The sequence below is a fragment of the Mus caroli genome, unplaced genomic scaffold (assembly GCF_978045245.1).
Source record: "Mus caroli unplaced genomic scaffold, Mus_caroli_1 scaffold_2, whole genome shotgun sequence".
Lineage (NCBI taxonomy): Eukaryota > Metazoa > Chordata > Mammalia > Rodentia > Muridae > Mus > Mus caroli.
In genome coordinates, this window is record NW_028227257.1 from 71,717,236 (window position 1) to 71,738,393 (window position 21,158).

At 39.7% G+C, this 21,158-nt stretch overlaps 1 pseudogene; it reads left to right on the plus strand.

Annotated features, from left to right (window-relative positions):
* LOC110306809 (serine/threonine-protein kinase 38-like pseudogene) overlaps window positions 1–20,555 on the plus strand; it is a 98,448-nt pseudogene extending 77,893 nt beyond the window's left edge.
* The last annotated feature ends 603 nt before the right edge of the window (window positions 20,556–21,158 follow it).

Below are 21,158 nucleotides of genomic sequence, written 5' to 3' on the forward strand. Positions count from 1 at the left end.
CAATAGAGTATGAGACACTCAACACTCTCTGCTGACCTCTAATATATACCCTAATATATGTAATATATACACATATGCACCTATATCCCTGGACCCACCAAAGAAACCAACCAAAGAAAATACCTTTGGATAAGCCTTAGGTTTTTTTCTTTTTTTTTGTCCTAATATTTTGAAACATCATAATACTTCTGTGCCTCAAATGCCTTGCTTCTCAGTCCTGCCCTTGAATCTCACGGGCACTGGAAATTCCAGACTTAACCCTTAACCTTAACTTTCCTTCATCTTAATTTATTAATTCACAAGATAAAGACACTAACCAAGAATTTGAAGGAATTGAATTTTAATTAATCTTGAACATCCTTCCTGGGGACTGGCTCTCATAATATCTGAAAGTGGTTATGTAAGTTACCTAGAGAGAAAGACAACAGTCTTACCCAGCTGTGACTTCTATGGTCTACAACAAGATTAGTTAGCCAAGATATGACAAATAGTGCAATTGTAGCTCACATAACTCAGAGATAACCAACAGCTATGCAATTAGACTTAAGGTCAGCTCAACAGGAGGGGATTTATACTTGGTCCTACCTATGGCTAGGAAGATCATTGACTCTAGAGAAGAACCTACTATTGTTACTTTCTTAATTCAGAATAGTTTCTACATCTACTCTCAATAATTATACCATAATAACCTTATACCCATAGATAAATACAGATATTGTTCCTTGTCAGTAGGCTTCTTTATACAATGGATGGAGACAATGACAGAAAACCACAACTGGTCAAAATTCAGAAAACAACAAAACACAGGGCATCCAGTCCCAATCAATGTACAACTGCACTGCAACCCCTATACCTAAGGTTCAGGCAACATCACAGAAGACATGGGTGGAAAGAATGTTAGAGACAGAAGAGCAGGGAACCTGCTGCTAGATAGTATCTTCTGTACATGACAGGGAAGTTGGTGATAGCCAACATTTCTGTTTTTGGACTTAAGGTTCAGTAGGAGAGCATTCATGCTTGTTACTGTAAGTCATAGGTTTAGTGAGAAATCTGTCTCAAGGAAATAAATCATGGAAGGAACTTTAGTTAGTAAAACATCTCAAGGATTATATTGCCTAAACAAGACCTGCATAATCATCGCACCAGTTGGCATGCTAACTTGGGTAGGCAATATCTCACAACAATAATTTTAAAAGTCAGAATTTTGAGAAGTGGAGTCATGGGAAGAGTTGGAGAGAGAAGTGCGAAGGGTACAAATGATGCGAGTACAATATGCATGTAGGACATTCTCAGAAAGTAGAAAAAGCTTTAATAAAATGATAAGGATATTAGATTACATGTTCCATTAGGATTTTCTTTCCAGTCACAAACGAACTATTCCTTGACGTAGTGAAAGTAACACCTGGGGAAGGGAAGACTGAATGAAGACATGTGGAGGGAAGAAACACAGCACAATGCCCCCATAAGATCAAACAATGCAGGCCTCTAGTGTAGTCACAAGCATACCATATTTGGAATATTAATGCATATCGGGACCCCTTAATTTTAGCAAGTTTATCAAGTAAATTTTAGTACAATATTGTCTTAAGTTATAGTAGGTCTTCTTAAGAGGCTAGGGGATTATTCATATGCCAATGAAGAAGTTCTCTTTCAGTGCAAAATGATGTTATTTAATAATATATGCAGACACAATTTGACAAAGCATTCAGATTTCTTTATGTACCTCTGGAGTGGGTTTCCAGGTACAAGGGAGGATTATTTGGGTTCTTTACAAATATCTCTGGTTACGCTGACATTTGCGAAGGGAGTATAATGCTAGGAGTGTGCATACAAGCAGCAATGTTAACATATAATTTCCACACCTTTCCAAGGGCTTTGACTCACTGTTTATTCTTACATTTTGAAGTTCCTTGTAATATAAATTTTATTGCTCAGATTTTGGAATTTAGTCAACAAAACCTAGCATTAGACGAACCCTTCTTCAATTCTAAAACCCTTCTTAATACTTACGAGCAAATACATCATTCAGCAACAAGTTAACTATCTCAAGGGTACTGAAGGCAAATTTTCCTCATAATCTGACTTGTTCTGAAGACTTATACAAATGTGAAAAACACATACTTAATCATTTTATGGCTAATTTTGTGAAATAATGCTTCAAACTCAAAAAAGAATGTTTGCATTTTCTTTATTGAACTACTCATATGTAATAACTATTAATGCTAACTAGAAGTGATGTCCTAAATTAAGTGGCTTCAAAACCTACACTATTTACTAATGAATAAAAAATTTGAAAGAAGAAGAGATGTCTTTGAACATAAAATACAAGTACAATAAGAAATTAAAAATAATATATCATATTCTAGTATCATTTAAATTATAATTATTAATGCATGCTAATTGTTCATGTTACTGAATTTTACTGAAAGCATATATATCATGTTTTGGTAGTATCACACTCTGGACTTCCTCTTTCTTGCCTTGTGTGCACTTACACATACTGTTGAAACAGCTTTCAGTACTTAATATTTAGCTGAAGAAAAAAATATCTACCACTTTGGATTTGGCCATATCTTCTAGAAAAGATGCTTAAAGTGTTTGTTTTCTAGGAGTGATATTTTTGAGTCCATATGTTTGATTTTCATTTTAGAAAAATGAAAAAAATATTTTCAAGGAAATTTCTTGTAGCACATATATTTGAAGATCTCTAACACTGACCAAATCTTATTTTGAAAATATTTATATAAGATGCTATGTAGGTTGCTGGCAGTGAGGGGAGTTGTCAATAGTCTTATCTGAACACTGTAAACTATGATAATGATCAGAAAAGTCCATGAGTACACGAGTATCTCCAACATTAAGAGGGCAATCAACTGCTTTCTGATTATATTTAAGGCTATCTACAGGAGGAAACACATGCTTGGCACTGTACATCAAGCCAGGAACCCATTATTGCAGAGGTCACAGCTCCATAGAGAGAATTTATTACTATTATTCTGCCAAGTGGACATAGTACAAAATTGCCCTCTAAATTTGTATCTCTCTACACATGTATTAGTGCACTCCTCAGACATTACCAAAGAAGTTTGTGCAGTGGGTGTTTAAAAAAGAAACTCACAACGAGTCTAAATGCAGAGAATAAATGTCAATGAACATTCAGCCATAAATCATGCATCTGTCACCAACCTTCTTCCAAGACTTAGGGAACATCGTGAAGGGGGGGTGGGGGGCAGAAAGATTTTAAGAAATAGATGTCAGGGGGGATCAGATAGAAACAGTGCTTCCTGGACAATGCAGGGCCGCTATACTCATGAACTTACTGAAGCTGTGGTTGATTGCTCAAAGTCTGCGCAAGATAAAGCCAGTCAGTCTTGTAGCATAGAAGGGGAAGGAGTTCACAAGCCACCACTCCTAACTGAGGATCCATGGATAACTGAAGGCTTCTGAGGGAGGTAGAGTTGGTTGTCTTGACCAGTAGCTTGAGTGTACTCAGTGGATGGCCTCACACCCATGAATGTTTGGTCAGCACAAAGTACACTAAACAGGTTTTTATAAAAATAAGAGGACACAAAGTTGGAGGGCACAGGAAGTTTGAGGTAGATCAGGGAGGAGTTGGGAGAGGTGGGTGAGTATTGTTAAAATAATTTGTACGAGATTGTCAAAAATTAATGAAATATTAAAATATTTATATAACATTTTATTAGATACCAAGTTTTTTATTATATTTTTATTAATCATTCCATTGGTTTACATTTCAAATGATATACCCCTTCCTTGTAACCCCCCACAACACTCCCATTCCATTCTCCATCTTGCCCTCCCCTTTGCCTCTATGAGGGTGCTGCCTCACCCGAATACCCACGCCGGCCCCACAGCTCCAGCATCCTCTATGCTGAGGCATCGAAGCTCCGGAGGACCAAGGGCCTCTCCTTTCACTGATGTAAGACAAGGCCATCCTCTGCTACATATGTATCTGGAGTCATGGCTCCCTCCCTGTACATTCTTTGGTTGGTGGTCTAGTTCCTGGGAGCACTGGGGGTTTTGGCCAGTCTACATTGTTCTTCCTATGGGGTTGCAGTCACCCTCCTCTTTTACATTGTGCCCCATAGGTTTTGGTATGTTATGCCTTTATTTTCATTGAATTCTAAAAAGTCTTTAATTTCTTTCTCTATATTTTCCTTGGCAAAGTTATCATTGAGTAGCATTGTTCAACTTCCATGTGTATGTGGACTTTCTGTTGTTTTTGTTGTTATTGAAAATCAGCCTTAATCTGTGGTGGTTTGCTAGGGTCCATGGAGTTATTTCAGTCTTCTTGTATCTGTTGAGGCCTGTTTTGTGACCAATTATATGGTCAGTTTTGGACAAGGCACCGTGAGGTGCTGAGAAGAAGCTATATTCTTTTGTTTTAGGGTAAAATGTTCTATAGATATCTGTTAAATCCATTTGGTTCAAAATTTCTGTTAGTTTCACTGTGACTCTGTTTAGTTTCTGTTTCTATTATCTGTTCATTGCTGAGTGGGGTGTGAAAGTCTTCCACTATTATTGTGTGAGGTGCAATGTGTGCTTTGAGCTTTAGTAAAGTTTCTTTTATGAATATGGGTGCCCTTGCATTTGGAGCATAAATGTTCAGAATTGAGAGTTCATCTTGGTAGATCTTTTCCTTTGATGAGTATGAAGTGTCCTCCCTTATCTTTTTGGATAATTTTGGGGTGAAAGTCGATTTTATTTGATATTAGAATGGCTACTCAAGCTTGTTTCTTGGGACCGTTTTTTTCCAGCCTTTTACTCAAAGATAGTGTTTGTCTTTATCACTGAGGTGCATTTCCTGTATAAACCAAAATGCTGGGTCCTGTTTACGTAGCCAGCCTGACAGTCTATGTCTTTTTATTGGGGAACTGAGGCCATTGATGTTAAGAGATATTAAGGAAAAGTGATTATTGCTTCATGTTATTTTTGTTGTTAGTGGTGGAATTATGTTTGTGACGCTATCTTTTTTTTTTTTTTTTGGTTTGTTGAAAGAAGATTATTTTCTTGCTTTGTCTAGGGTATAGTTTCCCACCTTGTGTTGGAGTTTTCCATCTATTATCCTTTGTAGGGCTAGATTGATTGAAAGATATTGTGTAAATTTGTTTTTGTCATAGAATATCTTGATTTTTTTCCATGTATGGTAATTGAGAGTTTGCTGGGTATAGTAGCCTGAGTTGGCATTTATTTTTTCCTGGGGTGTGTATGACATCTTCCTAGGATCTTCTGGCTTTTATAATCTCTGGTGAGAAGTCTGGTGTAATTCTGATAGGTCTGCCTTTATGTGTTACTTGACCTTTTTCCCTTACTGCTTTTAATATCTTTCTTTGTTTTGTGCATCTGGTGTTTTGATTATTATGTGATAGGAGAGATTTCTGTGCTGGTCCAGTCTATTTGTAGCTCTGTAGGCTTCTTTTATGTTCATGGACATCTCTTTCTTTAGGTCAGGGAAGGTTTCTTCTATAATTTTACAGGCAAATGGATGGAACTGGAAAATACCATCCTGAGTGAGGTAACCCAGACACAAAAGAACACACATGGTATGTACTCACTGATAAGTGGATATTAGTCCCAAAGCTTACAGTGCCCATGATATAACCCACAGACCATTGGGAACTTAGGAGAAAGGAAGACCAAAGTGTAGATGCCTAAGTCCTGCATAGAGGGAAGAACAGGATAATCTAGGGAGGTGGAGGGAGGGAGGACCTGGAAGGGAGAGAAAGGGGAGAGGAAAAAGGGGGGCAGGATCAGGTACTAAAGGGGGGGAAAGAGAGAGGTACAGAGGATCAGGAATTGAATAAAAATATGTAGCAGTGGGGGATGAGGAACTGGGGATACCCTCTGGAGAACCCTAAACTCCATGGAAGAAACAGGCTCCCAGGACCCAATAGGGATGATTTTAGCTGAATTGCATAGAGCAAGGGAGAGATAGAACCTGTAGAGATCACCTCCAGTAGCTAGGCATGGCCCCCAGTTGAGGGATGGGGCCACCCACTCATCCCAAAGTTTTTAACCCAGGTAACAACATTTTTAGAAATATTTAAAAACAATCCAGGGAATATTTCATTATAATTATTTAATAATTATTTTAGTGACAGCTAAAATTAAAATACTAGGTTTATATCTGTCAGTAAGAATAGTTATAAAACATTTCACTCAGAAGTCACATTGCAGATTGTTATAAACGATATCACAGAAATGAAATAGGAGCAATATCAACACAATTTTTTTCTTGAGTGGAATTTTATTAGCTATTTTTAAGCACATATAAGCTGGGCTGGATAGATGGGATGTCAGTTAAGAGTTAATACTGGCTATTCTTCTGGAGGATTTGATTCTGGAACTCACATGATGGCTTACGGCTATTTTGCAACTTCAGTCCCAGGGAATCAGATGCTGTCTTTGGTCTTCTAAAACCACCACCAACACACACACACACACACACACACACACACACACACACACACACACACACACACACATGTATGTATCCAGGCATACATAGACACCCCCACACTTTTTAAAAATTCAAAGCATATAAAGCATCCATAGTCAGTGGACCTTGGATACAGAAACCGCTTTGCATCCATCGATAATGTGGCTATGGGAAAGCCATTTCACCTCTCAAACCTTCAAATGTTTTGCCTTTGTAATAGGGACAATGAAATACCACTTTTTGGTTACCAAGGATATTAAATAAGGTGGTATTTTTAGGACTCTTACATGAGTACTGGCATACCAAAGGTACCATGTTTTCTGTTCTAACTATTTTTGTTAGAGGAAGTTTTCATACTGTTGATTGATACGTATTGATTCAGTGAAGTTTGATTCAGGAACAAAACAGGGGAAGCAACACAGGCACTTTCAACACAGTATACATTCTTTCTTTTGGTTTTTGGTTTTGATGATTGTTTCTTAGGCTTGTTTCAAAATCTTGGTTCAAGTTATGCTCCTGTCTACCTGAGGTCATATTGTATTCTCTCACTAAAAAGAAAAAGAAAAGGTCCACGGCCCCTATTATGACTTAATAACACTTGGTAATGTTATTATTCAGCTGTCAGGATCAAGAACATATTTTAATATCTATAATATTTTCTGATTTTCAATTAAAATTTTCATGCATAAGTTAAGAAACAATAGGAGCTAGTGATGCAGATATTCTTATGTAGAAAGGTAGAATCGCTCTTCTCTCTTTTCTCCCTTTATCTCAATTGCCTCCTTTTAGGTCCCACCCCCAATATAAAGGTAGGTTCGTTTGTATCAGCATTAGCACAGCTAAGAATTCTTTTTCTTTTTTTCTTTTTTTGTTTTTTTCAAGACAGGGTTTCTCTGTATAGCCCTGGCTGTCCTGGAACTCACTTTGTAGACCAGGCTGGCCTTGAACTCAGAAATCCGCCTGCCTCTGCCTCCCAAGTGCTGGAATTACAGGCATGCACCACGATGCCCAGCTTAAGAATTCTTGAGTGAAACATAATTATGTGTTTTTGAAAACTTCTAGAATAACAAAAATTCTACCAAGGTGTTATAGTGGATAACTTTCCCCAAACCAACCAGCCCCTTCCTTCTTGTCTAATAAAAGCATGTTTTGGAGATTATTAATTATCTCCCAGAAATCTTACATAATAACAGAAGTTCCCATAGAGCTGGAGACTATTGATAACATGTTTGCCTGACTCTCTTGCAGATAGAAATGCTCAAGTAACTCAATTATAGTGAGAGCATACATTGAACGTATGTTATTTATATTTTTATCTAAAGGGAAGAGACACTTTCTCTTTATTCATTTCTCTCCTTTTCTATATGAGAGGACTTGCCTGTTGTAGATGGAGCTATAGCAGATATTTTGAGCCCAGAGATGAGACCTATGGATTAAAAATGTCACAACAATAAGTACATGAGTCACAAGTCTCTGAAGCTTTCGAAGAGAGATGCTGCTTTACTCATGTATACACGTAAGAGAGAGAGAGAGAGAGAGAGAGAGAGAGAGAGAGAGAGAGAGAGAGAGAGAGAGAGAGATGAGCTTATGTGTAACTCATTTCTAGTTCAGAGTGAAAATGAAGTGAAGTTCTAGCTAATGCAAACGTAGAATGCTAGGCCTTGAATATGTAATGTTTCTCACAGGCTCATCGATTAAATACTTAATCCTTAGCTTATGTATAATTTGGGGAGATGGTGGAAGCCTCAGGAGATGAGATCTAGCTAAGCAAGCCTGTCTTGTACAGTGTACACTGATCACTCGTTATCTGGCCCATGGTCCCATTTTCTTTGTACTTCATGGCCACCTTTGCTCATCCATGCACTTTTCTTCCAATCTTATCACACCGTAGAAAACATGAACTGGTGATTATGGACAGAAACCTATGAATTGGTAAGTCAAAACAAATATTTTCTTTCTTTACTTATTCTTGTCACAGTACTTTGTCTAGTCACTGGGGCTTGCCATTTTTCAAACAGACCGGAAGTCAGTGAACCTTATCCCCAACCCATGTATTCAAGTTTTAGATGTGTGCTGCTATTCTTTGTCTCTGTCTCTATCTGTCTGTCTCTTCTCTCTCTCTCTCTCTCTCTCTCTCTCTCTCTCTCTCTCTCTTTACCTGTTTCTGTCTCTTTGTGTGTGTGTGTCTTTGTGCATGTATGCTATGGCTCCAAATTCTGGTTTTAGTGTGTGTACAGTAAGCATTGCTAGCTACTGATCCTCAGGCCTTGTAATAATTTTTCCACTCTTACATGAGACTTTGTTTCCTGAGTCTGCTTCCTTCAGTGTAAACATTGTAGCAACAGGGTGTCAGATTGCTTCTCACCCAACTTCAGGCTAAGCAGTGTCTCAAGGACTGTATCACATTAATTTCAGTCAAGATTTGAAATGTGCTCAAAAAAGCACAGATAAAGGAAGCTGGATATAACCGTGGCCACCTTAAAAAACAGCTACTGGAAGGAAACTTCCTCTGCTTTCCTGCCCAGGAAAAGTCCAGCTCTGCTTTGATCTGTTCCCCTAGAAGAACTGATTTTTATTCTGGGTTGTGAAGCAAGGTTTGGACATAGCGGTTCAAAGAATTGTGATTTGTATTCTTTCAATTGTAAGACTCCCTTCACCTGAGGGCGATGGCTTTCCAGCCCTCCCATCATGCAAGCTTCCCTTTCTGTAAAAGCTTTGTCATCCCCAGGACAGAGCAGAACACACAGGGGAACCAAGGTCTGGATAGAACATAAGCTCTTCTGAGGAAGCACTAGATGTTTCTTTATAACCTCCACCCCTGTAGACTTCAACATTGTTGTTTTGAGAGAAAATGTTTCCAGCTGGTAAATTCTGAACCTCTAGATACAGGTAGAAAATAAAACTGTCCTTGATCATAGAAAAAGAACTAGCCAGATTCTATGCTAATAGGAGCAGACCTTATTCTTTGTGAAGAGGAAAAAAAATCACTTTTGCTGAAGCACTTTGAAGACAAAAGTTATTTGAATGATTTTTCTGAATGACGCAAGACTGAGCTTGTGAGAGGCAGATCAAGTCAGAAACACTGAATATCCTGCTGGTCATAGGCTTAAGATAGAAGCTTCCAGAAAAAACAATCTTTTTGAAAGAAAAGTTCTCTAAGGAAAGTAAACAGTTTATATTGAGTGAATCAATGACAGAAACGGTCCTCATAGTTTACGTACAAAGACGTTGGCTACAGGTTAGCCACCGAATTTTAGTGAGGTTTTGCTTCCTTGATTCTAGAGGTGCTTTCACCTGGTCTGGCCAGGCGTGCATTGAAACTCACAGTTGGTAAAGAGCCACAGTGGCTTGGAGGGGACTTAACAAAGCTGTCACCATTTGTTTTGTAAAGTTTTGTACTATTACACACAGACACACACACACAAACAGAAACTATGTGTAAGAAAGGTTTTTCTCTACCTTAGTACCTATGTAGACTATGTTTACTTTCATGGTTTTCTCTGGTAGCCAGCCGTCTCGGTCTTCTGATAAAGATGTAATTTAATCAGTATTTGAAACCCCTTTCTGTAGAGATAGAAGCAGGCCTTACCACTGTCAGATTTCAGTGGAAATTCTGGTTACAGCATTCATTCTAGCTGGGCTATAAGCTAAGGAAGTCACTTAGGGCTTTCATCTAATACAGACTCCATCCCAGAAATAACAGAGGAAAAGGCACAGTTCAAGAAGGCTAAGGACAGGAAGGCATGTGTGACTTGGACTTGATATCTGTCCGTATCGTGTCTCTACTAATACAAAGCAAATAGACAGAGGCTCTGGGAAATCTAGCTGGGAGAAAAACCCCAAGGAGACAGGAGATATCAGTTTCAAACCCAAGAAGAAAAGAACATATTGCAGAAATAAGAAGAAAGAAAACAAAACTCTAGCAAAGGATGAAATTAGTTTTCCTGTGGCTGAAAGAAAAAGAAACTGCTGCAAACATGGGCCTTAGAGTAGCCTGGAGAAGCAGTTTTCAGTGTGAAAAATAATTTCCGGTTCTAATTCTGGTTCTCCCTTCAGAGTCTGAGCTCTAATAGGGCTAGGTCTGGATTCAGTTACTTAGATGATCACAGAGTCTGGCAGGGTGATTGTAGGTGAAGGTGATTGGCAGGGTAAAAGATGCTCTGATATCTAAATTAGGAAGAGCTCTGTTCCCACCCCTCAGGAAAATCATAGATTGTAAGTGGCTGGAAGGTAACAGCTGAAATCACTCTTTAGCACTCATGCCTAAATGGCCACAGATTTGTCTTGTCTTGTCTTGTCTTGTCTTGTCTTGTCTTGTCTTGTCTTGTCTTGTCTTGCCTTGCCTTGCCTTGCCTTGCCTTTCTTTCCTCTCCTCTCTCCTCTCCTTTCCTTTCCTTTTTCTTGTTTTCATTATTTTTTTTTAGATATTTTCTTTATTTACATATCAAATGTTCCTAGTTTCCCCTGAAAACCCCCTATCCCACCCTCCCTCCCCCTGCTCACCAACCTACCCACTCCCATTTTCTGGCCCTGGCATTCCCCTATACTGGGGCACATGACCTTCACAGGACCAAGGGCCTCTCCTCCCATTGATGACCGACTAGGCCATCCTCTGCTACATATGCAGCTAGAGCCATGAGTCCTACCATGTGTGTGTGTGTTTTGTTTTTTTTTGTTTTTTGTTTTGGTTGGTGGTTTTTTTAGTCCCAGGGAGTTCTAGGGGTACTGGTTAGTTCATATTGTTCTTCCTCCTATGAGGCTGCAAACCCCTTTAGCTCCTTGGGTACTTTCTCTAGCTCCTTCCTTGAGGACCCTGTTTTTCTTTCCTTCTTTTCCTTCCTTCCTTCCTTCCTTCCTTCCTTCCTTCCTTCCTTCCTTCCTTCCTTCCTTCCTTCCTCCCTCCCTCCCTCCCTCCCTCCCTCCCTCCCTCCCTCCGTTTTTCCTTTCTTTCTTTCTTTCTTTCTTTCTTTCTTTCTTTCTTTCACGGCAGGGATGATGGTAGTGGGGGGCATGTCTTGTATTTTTTGAAACGGGGTTTCTCTCTGTAGCCTTGGATGTCTGGGAACTCACTTTGTAAATCAGGCTGGTTCTCACAAGAGAACCTCCTGCCTCTGCTTCCCAAGTACTGGAAGAAAAGGCATGCACCACTATGCCAGGCTCCTAGACCAGAAAAGACTTAGTTATTTTTGCTTTGTTTTGTTTTGTTTTGTTTTTGTTTATTTTTTGTTGTTTGTTTGTTTTTGGAGACAGGGTTTCTCTGTGTAGCCTTGGTTGTACTGGAACTTGCTTTGTAGAGTAGATTGGCCTCAATCTCCCCAAGTGCTGAGATTAAAGTTGTATGCCACCCCCAAGTATTTCCTTCTATTTTAACATTTTCATAAACTTTTCAGGACAGACCACTGGCCCTGAATTTCAATAATCCTAAGAGTATTTGGAAATGCTGATATATCACCAACAAGAGTCAGGAAACTAATCTCGTGTGTGTGTGGGGGGGAGTGGGGGGATGGGGGTAGTTATGCTCGCCTTTATATGTATGCATGCATTTACTTGCTATTGAATGAGGAAACAAGCTTCATTATTCTGTGCTTTTTTATTATGAGTGGATTGATAGGCATTTATTTTCCTCTTCCTCATATTCTCTCGTGTGATAAATATGAAAAGTGAACTTACATTTAAAAAGCAGGTGAGAATGAATAGTTTCCTTTAAACTCCTTGGAGCTACGGATAGTATTTGATCACTGACCCCTATGGATCTCAGGATAAAGGTCTCGTATTTAGTCCAAAAAGAAAGAGACCTAGAGGCAACATGACTAGCTGGAGATCTGATGGCCGAGAGTCTGAAGTCCTTGATCCTCTCTCTGTCTTATTTAACCAGACTGTTTGGATAGTCAGAGGTGATTATTTGAACTGGAGCTGGGTTAAGAAGTCTACAAGCCAGTTAGCAGTTGAATTCATCTGGATGAGAATTGATTTGGACAAGGGCCCGTAAGATTTGTGAAGGCAGTCTTCCTACAGAGAAGCTATGGAAGGCTGAAGACACTGAGCAGGATCCTAATGTTCTCTGAGGAGTTAGGAGCCGAGTAGATGCCTTTGCCCAAACTCTGAAATATCAAAGAGAATTTACAAGGCCCTCCTTGTTAATTTGATGGTGTGAATAAGGTCATTTAGAAACTATTCAGATGGGGGACTGGAGAGATGGATCAGCTGTAAAAAGAATTCCCTGCTTTTGCAGAGGACCAGGGTTTAGTTTTCAGTACCTACAGAGGTAGCTCAAAACTGACTGTAACTCCAGCTTCATAGGATCCAATGTCCTCTACCCTCCACAGGCAACTGTGATCATGTGGTACATATAAACTTACAAAGATGCTCATATATATGTGTATATATACATATACATTCTTGTTGGCATGTATGTATATAAACAGATATTTAAACATATTCTGATGAATCTCTAGACTAACTTATGACTTCCCCCTGCAGATTGTCTAAGATTTCTATGTTCATGGGACAAAGTTTCCAGCCCCATTTCTGATCTTCAACACACTAGAAAGGTAGGAAAATTATCAGTGTGGTGTCAGGCCCTGGGTTCTATCTCTGACACTGCATGCTGTTAGAAAGTAACTTGCATGGGTCTTTGCATCTTTTCATCCTAGGGGAGTGGTGCTGCTGCTGGTTGCAATCCTTATGCAGGTAGCAGTTACCCTGAAAGATTTTCCTCACTCCTTGTTCTGCTGAGAGCACCCCTTTGATATTCATGGGGTTGCAGCATTCTCATTAGTGTTTCTTTTATTTGAGGCATTCCCCTATCCAGGAGATGATGCCAGATTGGCCATAACCTTTTCCAGAACTATCTTTTCGAGGACAACCTCAGATCACCATCTTTTCTCAGCTAATAAAATTGAGCACTATAAAAGTGAAGACTTTGCCCAGTCCATATGTGGTCAAGCCATGGGGAATTTGTGGGTTGGTTTCTCATTCAAACTATCATCTACCACCATCCAGGCTGCCTCCAGTCCTAGTGGCAGGCGTACTTGTTTGAAAATAGCGATCTTTCAGCTGAGAATACTATACAGAACATTGTCATGATAACTTGTGTGCTCTGTTTGCCTCTGCAGAACTAGGCTTACTGGGGAAAGTAGACAAAGAACAGAAAATGAATAATTTATATTTCTCTCTCTCACAGAGGCTCCCCTCTGGGTTGCTTTCTAGGAAAAATATTTCTAGCTTGCAGTCTCAGCATGAGGACATGTGCCAAGCCCAGCCCACTGGCCCCCTCTTCACACTAAGATATTAACTAGATAGAAATAACAGGCTACTGGGTTTGATTGTTGCCTTTATATCTTTGTCTCTGTGAAAAGGAGATGCTTTCTATTAACTAGGGGGAAAACTCCACATTTTGAGTGTTTATTTGTCAAAATGATCCAGATGGTCGGTAGACAAGAGTAGTGCTTCCTGCAAGACCACCAGAATTGTTTCATATCGTATGTGAATTTCCCTTCCCAGCTGTAGGGTAGCTTATTAATCTTTGTTGCATATCACCTTCCATATGCTAAATTATAGACCGAAAGTAGAGACAGACTTCATAATTTTATCTATCCTATATGTTTTGGTTTCATGAGACATTTGTTGTTTCATGAGACATTTATAAACCAATAAATTTATTAATATGCTGTATTAATTGAGATGTCCATTATTTTTCTGTAAGGAAAATTATATTGTTTATAGAACAGTAGGACAGGGTAGCTCTAATATGGTATGTGCTTTATTATAAGACTGTGCATTTTATGATCCATGAACACAGTTATTGAGATCAGATGTGAGAATATGACCCAAATGCAGGCAACTGTGCAATATGTCTGAGATTTAGTATTGAAAATGTCAAGCAAATGCTGACTTCTATGGGTCTATCAGTTCCCTTTCTGTTGTGGACTCCTCTATAGTATTTCACATATCACATCAGAATACTGAGAGCAAAACAAAGGAGTGAGTAAAGTTATGAGTATATCATGAGTCTATGAAGAAGCAGGATTGAAAGAAAGCAGTAAAAGGAGAAGCAAGAGATAAAATGCAAGAGGCAGAGATAAATACATAGATAAATGATAAATGTATATATATAATTTTCCTATATATGTATATATAACATGCATTTATAATATACAATTAGAGAGAGAGAGAAAGAGAGAGACATAGAGAGAGACAGAGAGGAGGAGCTAGCTTAGTGTCTAGCCACATTAATGATAGCCTACATGAGACTTAATCCCAAGTGTTGCCTAGGTCCCTAGAGCTTCAGCAAAACTGAAGAATCTGAATAACTTTTTCTTTTAGTTTCTTCATATGTGAACACATTTCAAAATTTCTGTTCTTCATTATCTGGTGAGATTTCTTCTTTACATTCTTTAGAAAAGCATCTTTGTGTCATACAAAAATGTCTCTGAATATAACCTTAGGTCTTCCAACTACCATAATATAGCATCTTTAACTTCTCATTATTTTCCCTTTTTTCACCTTTTTTATTGGATATTTTATTTATTTACATTTCAAATGTTATACCCTTTCCCGATTTTCCCTCTGCAAATCCCCTAACCCGTTTCCCCTTCCCCTGTTTCTATGAGGGTGCTTCCCCACCCATCCACCCAATCCCACCTCACCACTCTGGCATTCCCCCTACACTGGGGCACCAAGCCTTCAACAGGACCAACAGCCTCTCCTCTCACTGATGCCAGATAAGTACATCCTCTGCTATATATGCAGCTGGAGCCATGGGTGCCTCCACATGTACTCTTTAGTTGGTAGTTTAGTCCCTGGGAACTCTGCAATATCTGGTTGGTTGATATTGTGGTTCTTCCTATGGGGTTGCAATCCCCTTCACCCCGATCAGTACTTTTCCTAACTCCTCCACTGGGGGCATTTTCAATATAAGGACTCCTTATACAGCTTTCCTGGAAAACATTAGTATACCCTCTGCTTAAAGAACCACCACTATTGGCTTGCTCCACAGTGCCCATTTCATCTTTAACCACATTGTAAAACATTCTTGAGACCATATTCACTAACCCAGGCCCCTCATTGTTTAAATGTTCATCTTTACCTACTATTTACTTTTGAACTCCCCTCCAACATTTTTGCAGTTATTTAAATTTTCTTTATGAAATGTGTTGACCTCACAATTACTCCTAACCTTAGGGTAGTGTTAAACTTTTACTTTTCATTCCAGAAAGTATCCCTTGAGATGTGATTTCATGGAAAACTTCATTATGCTTCTGGTAGTCTCTATTTGATACATTCTGACCCCAGATCCTAATTCTCTTCTCAAAGTTGTTTTATTCTTTATTTGTTTAATAGCAGAGGTGAGCGGCACCCACCACAGTGATATTCTTTCATTCTTCCACCCCAAGGTTTCTGATTTTACAAGCTCAGTTAATGCTAGATCTTCTTCTTTTGCAGCTTCTAGTCAGTTAGTGTTTGGTATGCTGCAAAGCCTCATGAGGTTACATATGAAGAAAAAATAAAAGCTCCTCCTAACCTGTAAAAACACTGACGAAATGCTTCCTTTTTGAATTCTAACTCCCCTATATCACAAAAGCCATGAGTCAAAAGACCTGTCACCGTGATGGCAAAGGGAAATTTGTGTCTTTCCTGATCTCACACCTTTAAATTCAACATCTACTATTACAACATCTGAATAGCAACCAATAGAAAAAAGGTATTAGCTGGATGTGCGACCTCAATTATCCTGCCACTCTGATGTTGCTTCTCTTCTTATTGTGGGCAGCTGTTTCTATGTTTCTACCTACCTCTCAAACCTTCCATCGTGGTCTCCAACTTTTCATTTTTAATACGATATTTTTAATACTCCTTTTAAAAAAATTCTTATAATTCCTTGATATCATACTTGCACTGTGCTCCTTTATCCCCTTGCTTCTGGATCCACTTCCCTAGCCTAGCTTTTCCCAGGATGGTAGCTTCACTTACCTGTGGGACTAGGTTAAGATTTAGAATGTGGTAAGAAATTATAGTCTACCAAAGTTGCTGTATTAGATCCTTTTCTGTGGTCCACAACTTCACTAGTAATGAGAAGCTGACTAGGTTTCCAGTGTCAGGCATGATTTTTCTTTTCCCCTCTTGAGTTAGCCTTAAGTTGTCACGGTCAGGTCAGCGCTACTTATTGCACCTTGATGAATGTCATGTGACGCTGGTAATTGTGATTCATTTGTGTTGCAGCAGGATACAGCTGTTTAATTGGTTCCCTTTGCAGCTTCCATGGTATTTTCTAGAACCATGAATGTGAAACTGAAGAAATGAGGCTCTCAGATCAGATACTTCTCAAATCTTCTAAGTCCTATATCCTAAGCATGCAGTGTCTTCAGCAATAAGGGTTCTACCATCAACCCCTAAGAAGCAACAAAGTGCTACATCAATAATCTACAGTGTTTTGGATTACTCAGCCATTCTATAGGAGATTTTTAGAGTAGTGATACTAAGGCTTTTGTTAAAGGATTGAAGGACAAATCACACCAAGGTTGTTTGATAGAACCTCAAGAAATCATACTGTTTCATATTTACCTAGAATAAATACATATAAGTGTATGTACATACACACACAACCACACACAGAGGGAGAGAGGGAGGGAGGAAGGGAGGGAGGGAGGGAGGGAGAGAGAGAGAGAGAGAGAGAGAGAGAGAGAGAGAGAGAGAGAGAGAGAGAGAGAGAGATTGGAGTTGCCCTACCTGTGGGGTTGTGTTCCTCACAGAAGGCATAGATTGCCATGTAAAAAGCCCAGTACCAGGCATAGTATGCTTCCCTTCCAGTTGTTAGACAGAGATATATTTACTTGACATCTCCCAACCATAGATGTTATTGGCATTACTTTTGGTTACCCACCAGAACTCGAGAATAAGACCTTATTGATGAAGCTACCACACAGATTGGTCACAAGATAGAGAAAAATCAAGCTTGTATTAACCATAAATATTTCTACTTTCTGACTAACTTTCAGAGTTCAGGAAGGAGTTATTCAGGCTGTTTTTTTTTTCTTTTTGTTTTGTTCTCTCTCTCTCTCTCCCTTCCTTCCTTCCTTTATTTCTTCTTTCCTTTCTTTTTCTTTTTCTTTTTGTTTGTAGGAATAGGGCTGATCATCAACAGTCTCACCCACCAGTGAACTCTGTGAAGTACAGTTTTGACTGGTATAGGATTATATGTTTATTATTTTAATAGTGTCATTTTTTTTAAATGTGAGTAACCAATTGTTTTCTGGTTGGGTTTGAGATCTGCTACAAAGGAAGAAGCACATGCCTTGTACTACAAATTGGCCAAGAACCCATGATGTGTGAACTTACAGGCTTAGAAGAGTACCTACTGCAATCCTTCTGCCAAATGTATATATATTAATTAACCATCCTCTGAATTTGTATCTGTACATGCAAAGATTAGAATAGATATCAAGCCACATCACAGACATTTCTTTGTGCAAAACACAGTGGTTAGTCACACAGAAATTCATAACTGGTTGAAGTTTGGAGAATAAGAGTCAGTAGAGTGACCAGCCTCAAATAGGACATCTATTCATCAAGCTTCCTCCAGGGCTCAGGAAACATTGTGGAAGAATAGCCAGTAAGATTGTAAGAGCCAGAGCGAAACAGATATGCTGGGCATGGCACCACTATATTTGTGAACTCACAGTAGCTGTGTTTGCTTTCACAAGACCCACATAAGATCAAGCCTGTCAACACTGTAGAATTGAAGGTATTCACAAGCCCCAAGTCCTGACTGAGCAGAAATGGACAGTTTATGACCTCTGGCAGGGTGAGTGTCAGTTTTCTTCAACTTTTTTTTTTTTTTAACTTTCTACAACTTTCCAATAGATTCAATTTTTCTGCTTTTGATGGTAGGACACCTAGGAAGACTGTTTCCTTCCCTGACTTAGTCTACTCTCGGGTGTTCATAGTACCTACTTCATATGTATTGTTCACTTCTTAGCTTTACCTCCTCTTCCTCCTCCTCTTCTCCTCTTCCTCTTCCTCCAACAACAATGACAACAGCAGCAGCAGCAACAACAACAACAGCAGCAGCAATAGCTGCAGCAAAAACAAAATATGTTTTGTAAAAAGAGGTAAAATGAAAATGGCTACTCTAGGAACTTAACAAGTGAGCTACAAGGTTTTTTTGTCTATTAAAAATAGACAATTAATTTTGGTTTTAACTTGTCATTGACTTCAAAAAGGCTTAAATTATATTGGCTACTAGCCAACAGAAAACAACATGATCCCCACCAAGAGAGAACACAGGGTCAAGTCATAGGTAGTTTATTCAAACAGACAGAAGACTTATGCCTTTAAGACATTGCTGTAACCTATGGGGAGAATGTAAATTTGTAGTTAGCAAACTCTGCTACTAAAGTTTTAGCTTATATAATTTACGAATGCACATGTCTGGAAGCCCATAAACCAATGGTTCTTAACCTTTCTAATGCTGTAACCCTTTAATATAGCTCCTAATGTTAAGGTAGCCCTCAACCATAAACTTACTTTTGTTGCTACTTTATAACTGTAATTTTGCTACTGTTGTGAATTGTACTGTAAACAATCTGATATTTCTGATGGTTGTATGTGACTGCTGTGAAAGGGTGATTTCCCCTCCAGAAGGGGTTTTGATCTACAGATTGAGAACACTGCCATAGCAGCTGGGATTTCCCAGGATTTAATGATGTTGGCAGTGGAGTCAGCATGGGCTAGCAGCACTCACCAACGGGAAGTGAAGAAAGGCAGACAAACAAACACCACTGCTCTTTCATCAGACATCCTCATATCTGGTCGGCCTACTTTTGAGGAAGAGTCTGCTCTTCTCATTTAACCCTTCCCAGAAATCCCTTGATTCTATATCCAATCAAGTTAATAAACAAGATTAACTATTATAGCCACTACTAAACTTCAAAAAAAGTTGATTTTATGCTCACCTCTAAACTTATACCCACATGTATAATCCCTCCAGAAGAAATAAATCTTGTTGGCAACTTGGTTTAAGGGTACTAGATTCTTTTTTTTTTTTTTCTGACGTTCTGAACACATATTAAGCATGCATTCTAGAGACAATGAGGTTGAGGTGTGTTGTTACTATCCAATGGGAAGTCTTTTTCCTCTAGGAATTATATGCATAGGTAGAAGGGGATTGCTAATGGGGCTGTTTCCCATTTGCTGCAAATGTTACAAGAGCACACTCTAGACTGCAGGAAGGATCTCCCCCTCCCCCTCCCCCTCCCCTCCCCTCCCCTCCCCTCCCCTCCCCTCCCCTCCCCTCCCCTCCCCTCCCCTCCCCTCCCCTCCCCCTCTCCTCCCTCTCCCTCGTTCCCTCTTCCTCCCCCTCTCCCTCTTTCCCTCTCCCTCTCCCCCTCCCCCTCTCTCTACCCCCCTCTTCCTCTCGCTCTCCGTTTCCCTCTCCCCCTCCCTCTCCCTCTTTCCCTCTTCCACTCCTTCTCCTCCCTCTCACTCTCTCCCTCTCCCCCTCTCTTCCTCTCTTTTTAGCTCTGTGTTTCCCCATACCATGCTTTTCTTGACACCTAAACATAACATCCCTTAAATCCCTGAAGCAACCAGAAGGCTGGCTTTTCCTCCTGGCCCAAGGCAACACAGCACAAGTCTGCCGCCTGCCAGTGGGGGTGTTTCCTCAAAGCAGCAGCTCAGGCTGCTTCATGGTGGTGCTTATGTGACAACTCCATTAGAAGGGTGTGTCACACAGCCATTATCCAGTCACATCTTAAGTGCAGCCTGCTGGGCTCAAATACCACTTTGTGAAGCAACAAATAATTCCGTGTTATTGGCATGGTTCGCTGCAAGCTTCCTCCTGCGTTGGTACTTGTTTCTACAGCCCATTGCTGTTACAGAAAGAAAACCCAGCATTAAACGTTTAATTCTGAAATATATTTTCTCAAGAGGTGTTCATTTGAGCTCCCTGGATTTCGAAAGTATTTTTTCACCCTTGGCTGCAAGCTGTATCAGCCCTAGGTATCCAAACCGCAGGCCACTGAAGGATGAAGAACGAAATGATTACCCTGAAGAGTGGGTGATCACAGGTCTCAAGCACTTCAGCAGCAGCAGCTGAGGGCAAGTGGAGAAGATAGCCCCACTCCTCTGATAGCTAGAGGCTGTGCTTGCTGCCTGTAGTCGGGAACTGTAGCATTTCTTTATTTCCAGTGTTCCGGGTACTAGTAACCACTCAAGTGGAATTAGTAGAAGCAATATGCAGATTTGGTTGTGGAAAAATGTCTTTTGGCACAAGTCTGTTTGGAACTGCAATTCTTTTGCTTCCTAGCTGTGGAAATCCTACAGGACATCGCTCATGTGACTTAGGGTGCTTGTCTGTTAAATGGTGATAATGTAGCCTTTATGAATTTCTTATACAATGCCATATAAAGTGCTCACAACACTACTTCCAACTGTTGATGAATATGTGAACAACTTCATCATGAAAGTCCTGTCTTTCCTGGGTTCTTTGCTCCTTCTGTCAAGTAAAGAAGGTTAAAATCCAGGCAGCATCTGATATTTGCTTATAGAGCACGCATACACTGAATCACATTCAATGGGCTCCAGACAGTTCTTCTGGCTTAAGGCTACACAGTTAGGCTCAGAATCCCCTGGGATCCTGTTAGGAATGCAGACACTTGGGCATCTCCTATGTAGTTAACAGCTGTGAGGGTAGATCTCA